This window comes from Pezoporus occidentalis, unplaced genomic scaffold, assembly GCF_034315485.1.
Source record: "Pezoporus occidentalis ecotype Australia unplaced genomic scaffold, CSIRO_AGI_Poc_V1 ctg2, whole genome shotgun sequence".
Classification (NCBI taxonomy): Eukaryota; Metazoa; Chordata; class Aves; order Psittaciformes; family Psittacidae; genus Pezoporus; species Pezoporus occidentalis.
The window spans coordinates 16,527,647-16,541,630 of NW_026913855.1; the positions used below are offsets into that span (position 1 = coordinate 16,527,647).

General features: G+C 40.0%; 1 protein-coding gene across 4 annotated transcripts in view; it reads left to right on the forward strand.

Annotated features, from left to right (window-relative positions):
- The window catches only part of RNF144B (ring finger protein 144B), an 81,318-nt gene that overhangs the window by 25,080 nt on the left and 42,254 nt on the right, over window positions 1-13,984 (forward strand). The window contains exon 1 of one of the 4 annotated variants that reach the window (XM_062618022.1): window positions 9,119-9,847. The exons of the other annotated variants lie outside the window; for them this stretch is intronic. The gene's annotated coding sequence lies outside the window, so the exon portion shown is untranslated. Of the gene's footprint in view, window positions 1-9,118; window positions 9,848-13,984 lie in introns of those variants that run through there. 4 annotated transcript variants of the gene reach the window in all.

Here is a 13,984-nt window from a genome sequence, read left to right on the forward strand (position 1 = left end):
ATGATCCCATCTCACCTCTGAAGGCAATGAGTGAGTATTTATTTTGTATTCACATCTAGTTTTCAGGTGGTTAGAGTGTGTATGGCATTTGTCTATTCTACCTTAGCTAAGGCAAGATTGACATATGCCATGTGTATGTACAACAGTTTGTATTGTTTGAATGGTCAATTGTATTATCTTCCAAACAAATACAATCCAGTTCATCAGATTAGTGACGGTCACTAGAAAACTAATTTTTTTTTAATATTGACTAACTTTTCATTCTAGTAATTCACTTTGCATTTCCCTGTTGAGCATATATGTTTCTCTGCTTTACTCTTGAATCCCTCTAGCCTGAAAGTGCAAGACACATTACAGTGTATGAAAAAGTATACAAGACACCTGGGGCACAAATGAGTAAGGGTTGTTTTTTCTTTGTGGTGTTCCAGCTGATAAAATTAGTGCACTTTTTCCAAGGTCAAAACACTTCCATGGATGGGGCATTTTACTGTTCCAGTGCCTCACCACTCTCATGTGGATCAATGCAAGTCGTAACCTGCGTTGAGCCTTGCCCAGAGGCACATCGTACACAGTATCAGGGTGTTGGGGGTTATTGTTTTGGTAGTGTTAAGGCACATAAATCCTTAGAAACAAGGCTTCGTCAACTTTGTTACTCACCCGTTTCTTCATGTACAAGTTTGGAGCATAAAATCTGCCTAGTTAATAAATCTTCATTCCTGAGAAAAACCATAGTTTACAATATCTTCTGAATGAGGAAAGTACTTTTCTTACTGACTTTTTCTCAGCAACATGCCTATAAACACACAACAATCAAACCCTTCATTGCTTTAAATTCATCAGCATTTTGTAATCTTCCTATACAATTTATAATTGAAAAAATAATGTTTGGCAATTGATGGTACAGAGCAGAGATCTTGGTCATCAGTCTGGGGACACTCTAATGTGAGGGAATCTTAATCAATGATACAGTGCCAGTAGTCTACCTTGGGTGGTCGGGACAGAGCAATGGATGGACCTCTTGGCTCATAATGGTATCCATACTGAAAACATCATGGTACATGGAGTGTTGCACATTTGGGTTATCACTAAATGACAAAAGATGCATTGTGCATTTGTTGTCAGTTGAAGGAAGCTAAAGTAACTTCCATGTTTCATGGACAGACAATCAAATTGCTAAAGCTGATTCTTGGAATTTTTCCTTTATCACTATCTCCATTCATGCCATGCTCTGCTGTGTTTACTGGAAATTAACTGCAGCAGAACATCCATATAATTTCCTGTAAAACATTCATTTTACTTACTCTTCCTATGTTTTTCACATCCCTCCTCTCCCTCCTAATCAAGAACAGAATAAGTGACACAAAAGATCAACTGTTGGCTTTATGTAAAAAAATTGCATCAAAATAGTGAGTCACTGGAAAAGATTTCCAACAGTCAACACACACACAAATATCCACTCAGGTCACAAGCCCAAAAATGTTATCAATAAGGACAAAGGAAGTTGTTATTTTAGTTTTTAAACAGTCTTGATTCATGCTTCCTGTCATTTTTCTTTGGGGTGGGGGAGGGAAGAAATGACTATTCCTAAAAATACCAGTTAAACAGAACTGCCAGAAACCCTTCAAATCCTTAAACCAGTATGATCAGGAGCAAAACCATGGTGGAAATAAGTTATCATTTTCCCCTGTCCAAATTCTGTTCCATGTACAAAGTTTGGGTGCTACATATATCACAATCTGATAATTATTTTAACCCAAAACCAAGAAGCCATTATTGTAAACAAGTTTCTGTGGCATATTTTGATGATGACTGTATTTCAAAAGAATCTTAGGTGAAGAACGTGGTTCTTACCAAGTTGTGCTGGATAATCTCTCTGAGCTTTGCTCAGTAGGAAGCAGCATATTTGTTCCAGTTTCATCGGCCCAGAAAGGTGCTTCCTGTTGCTTTCACAGCTGAAGCCTGTGGCAGCTTGCTCCTTGGGACACTCAGAGACTGGAGAGACATTTGTGGTCACCAGAAGGGATGCTGGAGATGCTACATGTCTGCTTCTGTCGCTGAGTTTGATCTCTACGAGGCTACTGGGAAATGCTGTTTCTCACCTTCTCTGTTATGTTTCTCAGAAAGCCTTGAAGTTATGCAAAGCTAAAAGGTTATTTTAAAAGCTGGTTTTAGAAAGGAGAAACTAAATTAGCAAAATTGAAATAACTTTTCCTTTTTTGTATGTTTTTCATGAAATGTTAGAAATATTCTGTGTGTGTGATTTTTCCTCCCTTTCACTTGCCTTTTTTTCATTATAGCAGATGTACTCCACACATGAACAAAAAGCAGGGAGAGAGACAGGAGAGTGTAATGCTCAGTCTCTTCATGCTGTTAATTTGACATTCAAGAGAGTCAAATGTTTTTCCTGCCTTTGGCCCCTGTTCTTCCTTAAACTTCATGTTCTCTTATACCTCCTTGGTAGACTTCAAGATTCTGGAAGTTTCTTCCCATCTGCCTCTTGCAGGCGGGAGCTGACAAGTTTGGTCATATGGGAAGTAAGGGAGATGTCAAGACTTTATTGCTTTATCCATGCAAACAGGCCATTTGTTTCTACTCTTTACTAAAGCCTCTTTTTCTTCTTCTACAAAGCAGCACTTCCAGTCCCTGTGAGCTGGGAAATTGCTTTTTCTCCAGATCTGTAAATTGCAATCATATAGGAGAAATTTTGTTATTTACTGATAGAGTTCATTGAGCATGTTTTTTTTTCACGTTGCATTCATATACTGTGGTCAGAGAAAAATAGAACTTGTGGAATCTATACAGATTCTGAGTTCACGCTTCAAAACTTTGTTTATATCATCCAAAGTGATTCTCTGTGGGAATAAATTTATGATAGATTTTGCTCCTAACTAGTTTGTTTTGTCATATCCCAGGAAATACATATGTATGTTTAAAATAAAAGGTTGGAGGATATGCCCGAATGTTTATATTTCTTCCTGACAAGTATAGGGGAGTTAAGTGAAGCCCATGGATTCTTACAGATTAAGTCCTGCTTAACAAAAAGATGAGTTCACTTACCATTTCTTCAATGACCGCAGATGGCAGTGAAGCAGAAAACACTATTTGCTTGGATTTTATCTGTGTTTGGAAAAGCAAAGGTTCTGGTATGCCTTTTGCCCTTCTGCCCCTGTCCAGTTTCGTAAAACTCATGTTTCTATTCCTAGAGATTGTCTCTGCCCAAATAAGTATAACTAGTTTTACAAGAGACTTTTAAAAAGTTACTAGGTAAAAAGCATCTTTTTGATAAACTTACCTGGCACTTGAATGTTAACAGACACAAAAATAAACAACACGAAGATAAAACCAGCCAAATTATTTCAGTGTGACTGAATGAATCCTTACATCACTTGCAGCAAGCAATCAATCCGTTTGTTTTTGAGTTCTCAGTATGCTAATTTTGGAATTGTTGAATTTAGCAACCACTTGCTAGGTGGTGGTGATGCTGTTCCAAGGGGGTTATTGTAATTGCTGGTTTTTTTTTGCTCTAAGCAAAGGAGGGTAAAAAAGTTCTGTCCTAACAAGGGACTCACATCTGGAGTGATCCTGGATTTTGTTTATACAGCTGTAACACCATGGCTGCCAACAAACAGTTGCATGAGTTTAAGATGTTGCTGCTTCTCATCTGGGAAGCTGTACTGTGTCCTTGTTGGATGCTGTCACTGCAAAGGTGGCCAGCTTGAAACAGCAGGGATAGGCTTGCTCAAACAGTCCTACTATGGTGCACTGAGAGGCTGAAATCCTTAAAAACTCTTACTAGCTGGGATTATCTAACAGCATAATTAAATTCTGTAGGGGGAAAAGTAGATCTGGACAAACCTTTTAACGTCTGGTCTCACCAAAAGTGCGTGAAATGTAAACCAAGATAGAGAAAGGAGATTATAAAGAGGAGGGGAATGGAGTAAGAGAGGGATGCTGGGAGAGAGGGACAGGTTCTTGGCTTTCTTACATGGGTGTGTTTAAGTTCCAGCATTTCCATGCATAACCACTGGAGTAACCCCTCTCAACTTGGAAACAATTCCTCACACTAAATTAGTCAAAGCATAAGTCTGTGTCACACCTGAATACTAAAGAAAAGAGATGAATGGAGGTTATGCTTTAGCTCCACACCTTGATCCTGCCTGTCACATGTCTCTGGAAGTCCTGTTGTTGGCTTTTATAGCCATAAAATTAGGTGCCTCAGCTCTGTCTCATCTCTGATCTGTGCATCACTGACTCCAGAGGTATAGTTAAACCAAAAAAGTCTGGGCTGAAATGTGTTTTATAACATCCCCCTCCCCTCCTTCTGTCTTACAAGCTAGATAGAGTCTCATGAAGCTAAGGCAAAACTGTGACTTAAAGAGACTGGCTTGGGTTGGAAGGAATAAAGCTGTCTCTTAGTATTTCCAGAAAAGGGCTGTTAAGAGCTTGGGACAGGACAGAAGGAGCGGTAGAAATGGAGAAGTGAAAACAGTGTGCACATTTTTTCCTCATGACAAAGACAGGTTGGTGACCTCCTTTCTTACAGAGGAAGCTTCCTGTGTTGGCTGCCAGGATGGTTTTGCCCTCTCACTTTCTCAACTGATGGTGATTCTGATGTCTGGAATTACTGCAATTCTAGGTACGTTACCAAAGCACTGGTTATAAGTCAACAGATGATGTCACTTTGGGCAAACAGGAAAAAAAATAATCTGTGCATAATTGAAAGCCTGTGCCATATGCTGAAGCTGGTTGTAAGCACAGTTAAAAGAAAAGAAATTCATGTAGCCAAACTTAAGTTTTTCTTTTGCAGTTTTTCTATACTCTTGTTAAAAAATGTATGCCTAATTTAAAAGAGAGCTGGAGAAGAGGACATCTTCAGTGTCACTTATTTCATATGTACGTAATATGGTACCCTAGATGCTACTCTAGAAAGTAATCTTTTGCAGCTAGAAATTCTCACTTGTTAACTGATCCTCAGAAGACCTAAGCAACTCCACATCTGTATGTGCTACACAGGAATGTGAGAACTAGGAAAGCTGGTTTTGTTTTATTTTTTTTCCAGCATTTCATGAGGTGGTGCTGGTCAGGGTGAAACTCTGTGTGCTGTCCAGCTGGGGAGCTGGACCCGCTTGCACGGGGTGGCAACAGGATCTCTGCCACCAGCAAACAAGCTGCACTGGAACTCCAGTAATGTACAGTAAAAGCCACTAGCCTTGATCTTTAAGCTGAGATTTCTGAGCACCCCAAACTTACCCACTCAGGTAGCAGGCTGTCTTCTCATTGTTTTCTGGTGAGGCTGTATGGATTTTTCCTCTAGCACTGTTCCATATGGATCAAATACCAAAAGCTAGTTTCCAGTATGTCAGGAAGTGCTTCAAAGTATAAACACAGGAAAAAGTATCTATAGAGAAGAAAGAGGGCTTTATGGAAGCCATACGATCATGTTTTGTTTGGAGACGGACTGCTAACAAATTTTAATGAGTATTGCATTTTGCCTTTTCATAGAGCAGGATGAGTGTAAGTCACCTACCATTTCTCTTTGTGTCTGAGACAAATCCACGTGTTTTGAGATCATAATGATTATAAATGTTCAGTAGACAGTGTGCCATCCCACTCACTTTTTTACTGTAAAATAAAAAGCTCTTGGATTTGCACCTACTATTCTTTCAAAATCATTTAACTTGATTTATTTCATTCCAGTGCAAAACACCTTATAATAAAGTTTTACTATGTTTTATCTGAAGGGAATAATGAAGATTTCAGGCCTGGTTTGTCAGTGAATGACTTGCATATCAAGTCAGAATTGTAGAACAGTAGCGTTATTTAAACAGGAAAAGATGTCATCCTGATTTTCTTGTAGCTGTTTTGAGTAAAGCTTGCTGCATGTAAATATTACATAGGTCTATATTTTTTGCACTGACATCTGGTTTCTTGTGTTGCCTGATTATATAAATACATCCATTAGTAGAGATTCCTTTTTTAAAACATTAGATTTACGAAGGTAGCACAAATGACTTTTGATGGTGTAATCCCCCTTTAAAATAGTTCCCATTAAAGTAAACTGTTCTTAGCCCTGACATCAGGGGTGTCATGCTTGCAACTTCGGATAATACATGTATATCCACTGTGCAAAACCCCTTCCTGTTTTGTTTTCAGCATTGGTTATGTTACACATTAGTATCTACTTTTCCTGTGAAACCATCTTTCTACATATACACTCTATTTTTTCCCATAGGAAAATGGATGATTTGCATGTGAAGTGGATAAAACCATGATTTTCTTAGTTAGGCTCTGGTTTTAGAAAGCTTGTTACAAAACCTGATTTTATTTTATGCCTATGGGTAGCAGTTATTTTTAAAGATATTTGCTTTTTATGAGTTGAAAATGGTGAATCGAGGTAGTGAAAATTTCCTTGGTTTTCCTCACAAGTTAATCCTACTTCTTTCTGTAGAATTACAGTGAAACTGCTTGCTAGTTATACACTAACTCAGTGTTTTCACTTGCTGTTAATGGTATTCTGTTTGTGGGATATGAGAGGGCTTTTCACTGGTCATGGTATTACTTTTTTAACCACCTACATCATAAATTAATTAGTAATTTTAGTTAATGCCAAATTGGCTTAGTCATTTTGTAAGTATTTCAAGTAGCTGCAAGGATGACACAGCAATGTTAGTTATTAACTATGACAACCTTTATTCTTCTACTGGCTAGTAGCTCCACTAAAAATTCACACTGGTACTGTATTTTGGCATCTGTCAGCTCAGAGGCATATCCATCCTGCCAGCCTTGCAGTTATAAAAGCATCAGTTAAGAGTGTCCAAAAATTTAATTGGACCCTCTCAGTTTTGTGCTTTGTATCATTGTTACTGAAGAAGAAAGCAAATGGGGAGGGCTTAGCTTGTGCCTTGACTGGCACTGTATGACTTTGTGAACTTGTGTTTTATTTCTTTGTTGGCTGAAAGAGGAAATCAATCAATCTCTGTTAAGAGATTCAGGGATTTGAGCTGGGTAGCAATTTTAGCATGACTCATAACACTTCACTAAATTAGCTTGCTAAGAAGAAGATGTGCTTCTGTGAAACTGTGCAGTACCTAGGCTGGAAGAGAAATCAGTTTTGACAGAAGAACTCATAAGAGTCCAGCTCACACCTTTGGTAATGGCAGTGGAAAAAGTCATCAGTATTGATCATCTCAAGTCCTTATAGCCTGAGCTCTTGCATAGTGCCACATCACCTTCAGCTCATCTTTGCTGCAGAGATCCTGGATAAGCACAGAAGCAGGGGCAAATACAGAAGTGAAAACGGAAGAAGGGGAATAGCCAGCTGTCCACGGAGCGTCAGTAAGTGCTTCTGCATGTAAATCTGGGGACTGCAGCTTGATACCCTAGAAGTGGAGTGTTTGGAATGAGCACATACTAACATTTTGCAGAAAATTAGATGTCTTGAGAAACATTCACAATGTTTCTCACCGATTTTGTGATGTTTAAGGGATATTTTGCTGTAAGCAGTTTTCCACATTTGTGCACTCACATTATAACTTCTATGCATAGAGATACGTAGTAGAAAACGGAGTAAAAATATCTTGTGATGTTTGCAGCTGAAGTTTCCGTAATTTATCTGCATTTTAATGGTCTAATCTAGTTTCCTTAATTCAAAAGAACAGCTCCCCTAGATACAAGCTGGCCTCATCATTTATCTGAAGGAAAGATGATTAGCCTTTATTTGCAGTTATTTCTCTTGACTGGTGGAGGCTACTGCAGTGAGGCTTGTTTTTGTTTTATTGTGCCAGCAAGGAGTAAATACCAAACCAGATGCTACTTTTGCTACTTTGCTACTGGCAGCTGCCCTGCTCTGCTTCTGGACCTACTGCACTGCCATTTTCCCTACATCTGCAAGAATGACTTGATTTCCTGTATCGTTCCTGTCTCACCAATCTCATCCTTGAGTTAATTGTCCTTTTGCTGTTCAAGTGCTGTGGTGTTGAGCACAGGAGCTGAGAGCAGGAAGATTTTTCTTGCAGTGCTTCATCTGTGGCCTACCAAGTACCTGTGTGATGGAGGCAGGGTAGCAAAGGTAGCAGCTGCAGGAAGAAAATATAGTAACTGGAACAGAGGGAGGGAGAAGAGAGGAGAGGTGGTGAAAAGACCATGAGAGAGGCTTAAGGTATTTCATACTAGAACAGAAGATGGAGGGTAAAAATCTGACCACTGAAGGAGACTGCTTTTCTAATTGTCAAGTTTGAGACAGAATTCAACATTTTCACTACTGCTCTGAGGCCTAAAATATAGCTCTGAGCCCCATGTGTTTCTTGAGTACTGTCTAGGATTGGTCACTGCTGAGGATGAAAGAAAGTCTGCTCCTACTGGGAAATGCTCTACTAGCTCAAGAGGCAATATCTGTGACATGGCTCTAGGTTGCCTAATCCTATTGATGAACACTGTTGGGATCAATATAATTCCACATGTTGGAATGGCTGTATTTTTTCTGGTGATTACTCCCTCCCTCTCCAGATAGAAAATTAAATATAACACCCAATGCCAAATAGATTGATAAAAGTTTTTACGTACTCTGAGGGGAAAGAGTATGTGATGATAACTGAAGCAAAGCTGTAATGCGTAGTTGCAAGGAGGCTGAATTAAAGTTGCATGAGCTTTCTTCCTTAAATTAATCTGGTGCAGTATAATTGTCTGAAAATAACTAAAAGCTCAGCTGTGAGCTTCTGTACATGTTGGAAGAAATGCCTGTACATCGGTCTTCACAGAAAAGTCCTGAAGGCAAAATGCCAGCCATAATTGCACAAAGTAAACTTATTTCATCATGGAGAGAAAATTGCAGATTAGCATCTATACTTGTTTCTGCCTCTGTTTTTCTGCACCCCCTGCACTCCGATGTGTCTGCACTTCTTATCTGTGGGTGTGGTACATTTCCTACAGCAGGAAAAGTTCTTGAGGACTCATGTGTCACGTGGCACAGTAGTACCTTCTTGGGCTGCTTGGCTGGTGTGGATCACACCCATAGGGTTGGGGTGCAGAACTGCAGCATTTCCAGCCCCACTTGCACAGAAGCCTACCTATTGGCAGAATAAGGTGAGCACCATCATCATTAAGCACTCACATTTGAAATTACACCGGTGCTTCACTTGTCAGTTTAGGATTTTTGCTGCCTTCCCCTCCAATGTGAAGAAGTTGGTGTTCTTTTAGATAACATTTTTCACATGTGTGGATAAGCAGAAGCCAGCAGTGTTTCAGACATCATCTGCTGACAGAGCAGCAGCTATACAAACTGCTATCCTAAAACAGGTTAAATGGCAATTGGGAGGGTTTTTGTGAGTGTGGCATCTAATGCCTTGTCTCTTTCAGTTTTATCATGTGAGGGCTCAGGTGGCAGTTCCGATTAAAAGCATTACAGATACCCAAATAAGAACGTAGGGTATGCATTGGCTGGAAGCTGACAGGGTTTAAGTAATCACCTGCAGTTGAATTGAGACTCGGATGGGAAGTAGGAAGTGCTGTACTCAAGCTTCCTGTATAAATAAATGCAGCTTTCCCACAGCTACTGCATACAAGCTGTGACGTGCTTTTAAGATATAATAGCAGCATGCTTTTAGTAGCAGGGAGGGAATGATTTATCAGGAGTGGCAAAGGGGCTGGGAGACAAGTCCTGCTGCAGTCCTAAAAAGTGTACAGCTGTCAGATACCGGGTGAAGAGGAAGGGCGTGCGAGAGCAATCTGCCTCTGCTCCTGGTTGCGAGCTTTAGGGGTTTGTGACATCGTGGTTCTTTGGAACGCTGGAGTCTGAGTGCAGCTACTGAAAAGTCACACAGCTGGCAGTGAATGCCACTCTCCTTTCAAGGTAAGTCGGAATACAGCGTCCTGATTTTTTTTCCTTAAAAGCAAAGGTTACCCTGCATACAACAGAAAGCCAGCTTTTGCTTCTAATGGAAGGAAAGGCTTAGTTAGAAAAAAAGGTAAGAAGTAGAGTGATTAAAGAGCTAAAATAAATGTTATTTTTCATTTGGCTAAAATTGAACTGTGTGGTGCTTAGAGCTGAGGCAAAAGGAAATCTTGGAGGCTTGACTGTTAAAGGCACAGAAAAAGAAATAGACATCAGGTACTTCCCAAAAGGATGAGGTTACTTTTGTCAGTGTAACTTGTAAAGAAATATCTGTGTAAAGTGTTTGGAGATGTTGCAGTATTAGGACATATCTTTGTGGAAAGCAGTTGCTAAGATGGCATACTGTCAGTACTCTAGCTGTTTTAGTTTGAATACAAGAACTCTGTTCACACTGAAAACACATCTGATTAAGCTGGAGAGAGCCCTAGTTTGAAATGCAGAGATTTACTCCTGATTTAAAGGCATTTCTTCTGCCACGATTTTGTACAGCTGCTATCAGGAAGGAAAAATATGCTGATCTGTAATATTAGTGTTAATGTGCAGGTCTAATCTGCTCAGGGTTGAGGGTTACGTGGTTATATAAGCACATACTAAATATATAGTACATTTGTTTTCTAGTTTACATATTTACACTTTTTTACCCTAAGAACAGAAAACTGCATTTACTGGCATGTTTGCACTGCTCTCTCAGAGTAAGGCTGTCTCAATACAACGCTGGTTCAGTAACGAAGATGTTTCAGTATAGTTTATTATAAAGCTCTGTATTTTCTGTAATGCAAAGGCACCCTGCTTCCTAACTGTTTACAGCAATATATTTTAATTCAGAGAAAAATATTTATGAGTGTCATATCTAATGCCTTGTCTTTTTCAGTTTTATTGTAACTTTTATCATAAGTAAGTAGTAAATTACTTAGGATGAGTGTAGTTAAGAAAGCATTGCAAGGTGACTTCCCATCCTCTTGGTAAATAGACACTGAATGCTTTTAAGAAGTAAATTTCAGCAGAGATACAGGCCGTGACTGAAATACCCTCATGCAGCTTTCCCCTGACTGTGTGCAGGCACAGCAACATGATATGTTTGGCTACCCTCAGCCTGAAGGGCAAGTGTTCTTGGTTAAGGGCAAGCACTGGGTTTGGAGTACCAATAGTTATGGAAGTGGAAGTTTCAGAATCCTGTCCTTAAATATTTTCCAAAATGTATATATTGACCTGATTCTGGTCCTGTTTGGGATTTGCCTATGCCTGAACTTCAATGGGTGTAGGGGTTCTTGTGATAGCATGAAGGTGGCTTAAACTCTTCCCTCAGTGAACATAAGCTAGGTTTGAAAAAACTACAGCACATTGATAAAGGGATGGCTGCAGTTATGATGCCAAAAGTAATGGATGGAGAAGCATGTGTTTGCAGAGTGCCTAAAGCTGTGGTGAAGTGGGAGGTACTCCTTCAAAATAAACTAGAGCTATTCCAGAGCCAAGCCAGTTATGATGAGAATCAGACTCCTTTTCTCCCACGTGTCTTACTGTCCGGGGGGGGGGTATTTATTACAAAAGTGCTGTCTGCTTATACAAGGACATGGAAACCTCCGAACACTTCATGTAGGAATAGCATTTGGCAACCTGGTATAGTTTCTGTTCCCCATGCTGAACTCCTGCACAGTCATGGTATTTCCCACAAATGGTGACATTTTGGTGGTTTTATGTGTGTGGAGGTATATGTTGGAGCAAAAGTTAATAACATAAATAGCAAACAATATGGAGTTGTTTCTCTCTAGCTAGGTTCTTGGATTACACTATGTTCTCTAGATGCTTCATAAGCTTTGTAGAAATAAATAGTGTGCATGTGGTTATTTGGCCTTTCCCTTCTGGTGGAGAAGGAAAGTATGTATTTGTCCTTATTATCATCTTAAATTTAAAATGGAACTGTGAGAAGCAGCAAGTCGCTTCACAGGAAAACAAGTAGCACTAATACTTACTGTGGTTCCCAGTTCATTAGTATGCCTCTGATAGTATCTGTGGTATGAGTCTGAGCCCTGTGCTTGCAATCCACCCTGTCCAGACCTTTCAGTGACTTTTAGTGGTGAGACCCGGTGGAGTGTACTTCTTTGATAAGTAGCTCAAAAAACCTGCTACAGACTTGCTGTCCCTATTCTTGAGTGGGGAGTTTTCTTGGATGTGTCTGAAACTATACAGTGTCTATAGATTGTATGTATTGGATCCATAAATATCTCTTGGGCTAGTAGTACTGTGACATCTGAGACCATAATTACAGCTCTGGGTCCATGGATGTCACAGGCATACATGAACAGAATACTGTGGCAGGCTGCCAGTGTTGCTGTGAACTGAGTCCATTGAACCTCTTTGCACATGCCAAAGCAGACATTGCCTTCAGCTTCAGGAGGCTTAAAATGGTTCTGGATCTGTTCTGGATCTAGATCTTCCTCTGCATGCCTCCTCTCCCTGTGGCTTCCCCATGCCAAAGCCTAGCCCTTTGTAATGCACTTCACAAATTCTCTTCATTACCCAACAGCCAGGAATAACCTTACATTCATTCCATCTCAGAATTAATCTTCTTTTTGTTTGTGAAATGGAACACTGAACAAAATGAAAAAGAACAGATCCAGAGAGAAGGACAGCAGTGTTACTAAGCTCAGCCCCTAGCATTCTGTATTTCTGCAGAAGCACAGCTGGAATCCAGTGCTGGACTATGAGACTTCTCACTTGATAGAAGTACAGGTTGGAGGGCCATTGTACACTGCAAATTTACTTAGTCTTGGACAAATATTTACAGAGATGCTTGAGCCAAATAACTTTGTGCTGATCAGTAAGAAAATAGTGTTCAGTAATCTTCCTCTGTGTCTCTCGTAACTGGTTTCGGCTTAGTGGGAACTGAGTGGGCATTACACTCATAAAGTGCCAGCAGATACTAAAACACTCATAAAAAAAAAAAAAGTATCTCAAATTACAAAAGACCTCATCCTTCACTTCCTACAAAAGAGGGACTTTTCCAGCTCCTAGGCTTCCAGGAAGGAGCAGAAGTGCCAAGTAGAGATTTCTTGAGGGCATGACTAGGGTAACTGCATTGAAAACATACTTTCAGTTTAAAAATGTAGGTATATAAAAACCATTTTGTTGATGCAGTTTCATAGGTCTCTTTGGATGTGTTGATACTTGCACACAATGACATATATGTTCCCCATTTCTGGTTCCTCTTACTCTATTACAATAAAGAAAAAATGTTGTGGGTTGCCCAAAACCTGGGTGGTTTTCTACTGTATTTCTAGGGGAATCTGATCAGCCTCCAAGGGAAAATCCATAATCTGTAATTGGAAATGACATCAGTTTGCCTGATTCTTTGAAAGTCCTTGGTGACTGCAGGTATGGTTTTAACTTCAGTGGTGTTTGGGCTACTAGACTACGGGACCTGTGGGCATCCTTGGGCCTTGTGTTTCTTAGTGAGTTGGTATCTCTGGAGTCCCAAAGCCCACCAGCACCAGGCACAGGGATTTGGGATATGTGAATCTGGCTCCTGCTACGGAATGGATAGCCTTTCTGAAGTAAGGCAGTCCTGGACATTCTGTAGACAAGGGACTCCTTGTTTAAATTATGTTTATATAAAACCTAATGAGAAGTTCAGTACCTGCCTGACAGACTTCAGAGACTGTAAATAAGGGCAATTGGCTGAGTCAGGGTGGGACTACCAGAACTGGGACTTGATAAGGTGTATTTTTTTGGTGTTAGTCTGGAACTGTTACCAGTGATGATAGTGAAGCCAAGATATGCTGTTCATGAAAACTATAACCAGGATGTTACTGTGGAAAAGTCCAGCGTGTGTGTGTGCGTTTGTGCATGCTAGAACACGTCCCCTGCATGGAGCTACCTGTATGCTAGAGCTTTTTGTAGACACAAGAGTCATGGAGAGTTTCTCTACATGCTTTTGGTCTGAAAGAGAGATCTGAGATGCTGACTAGGAGACAGAGTACAGAATTACTTTATACTTTTACTGTCATTCTCATGTTTCTTCCCCTTTAATTGAGAATGCCAGTGTTTGTGACTGTTGTTTTTCTACCTTTCACTTTGTTGTAATGATGAGGAGAGGAG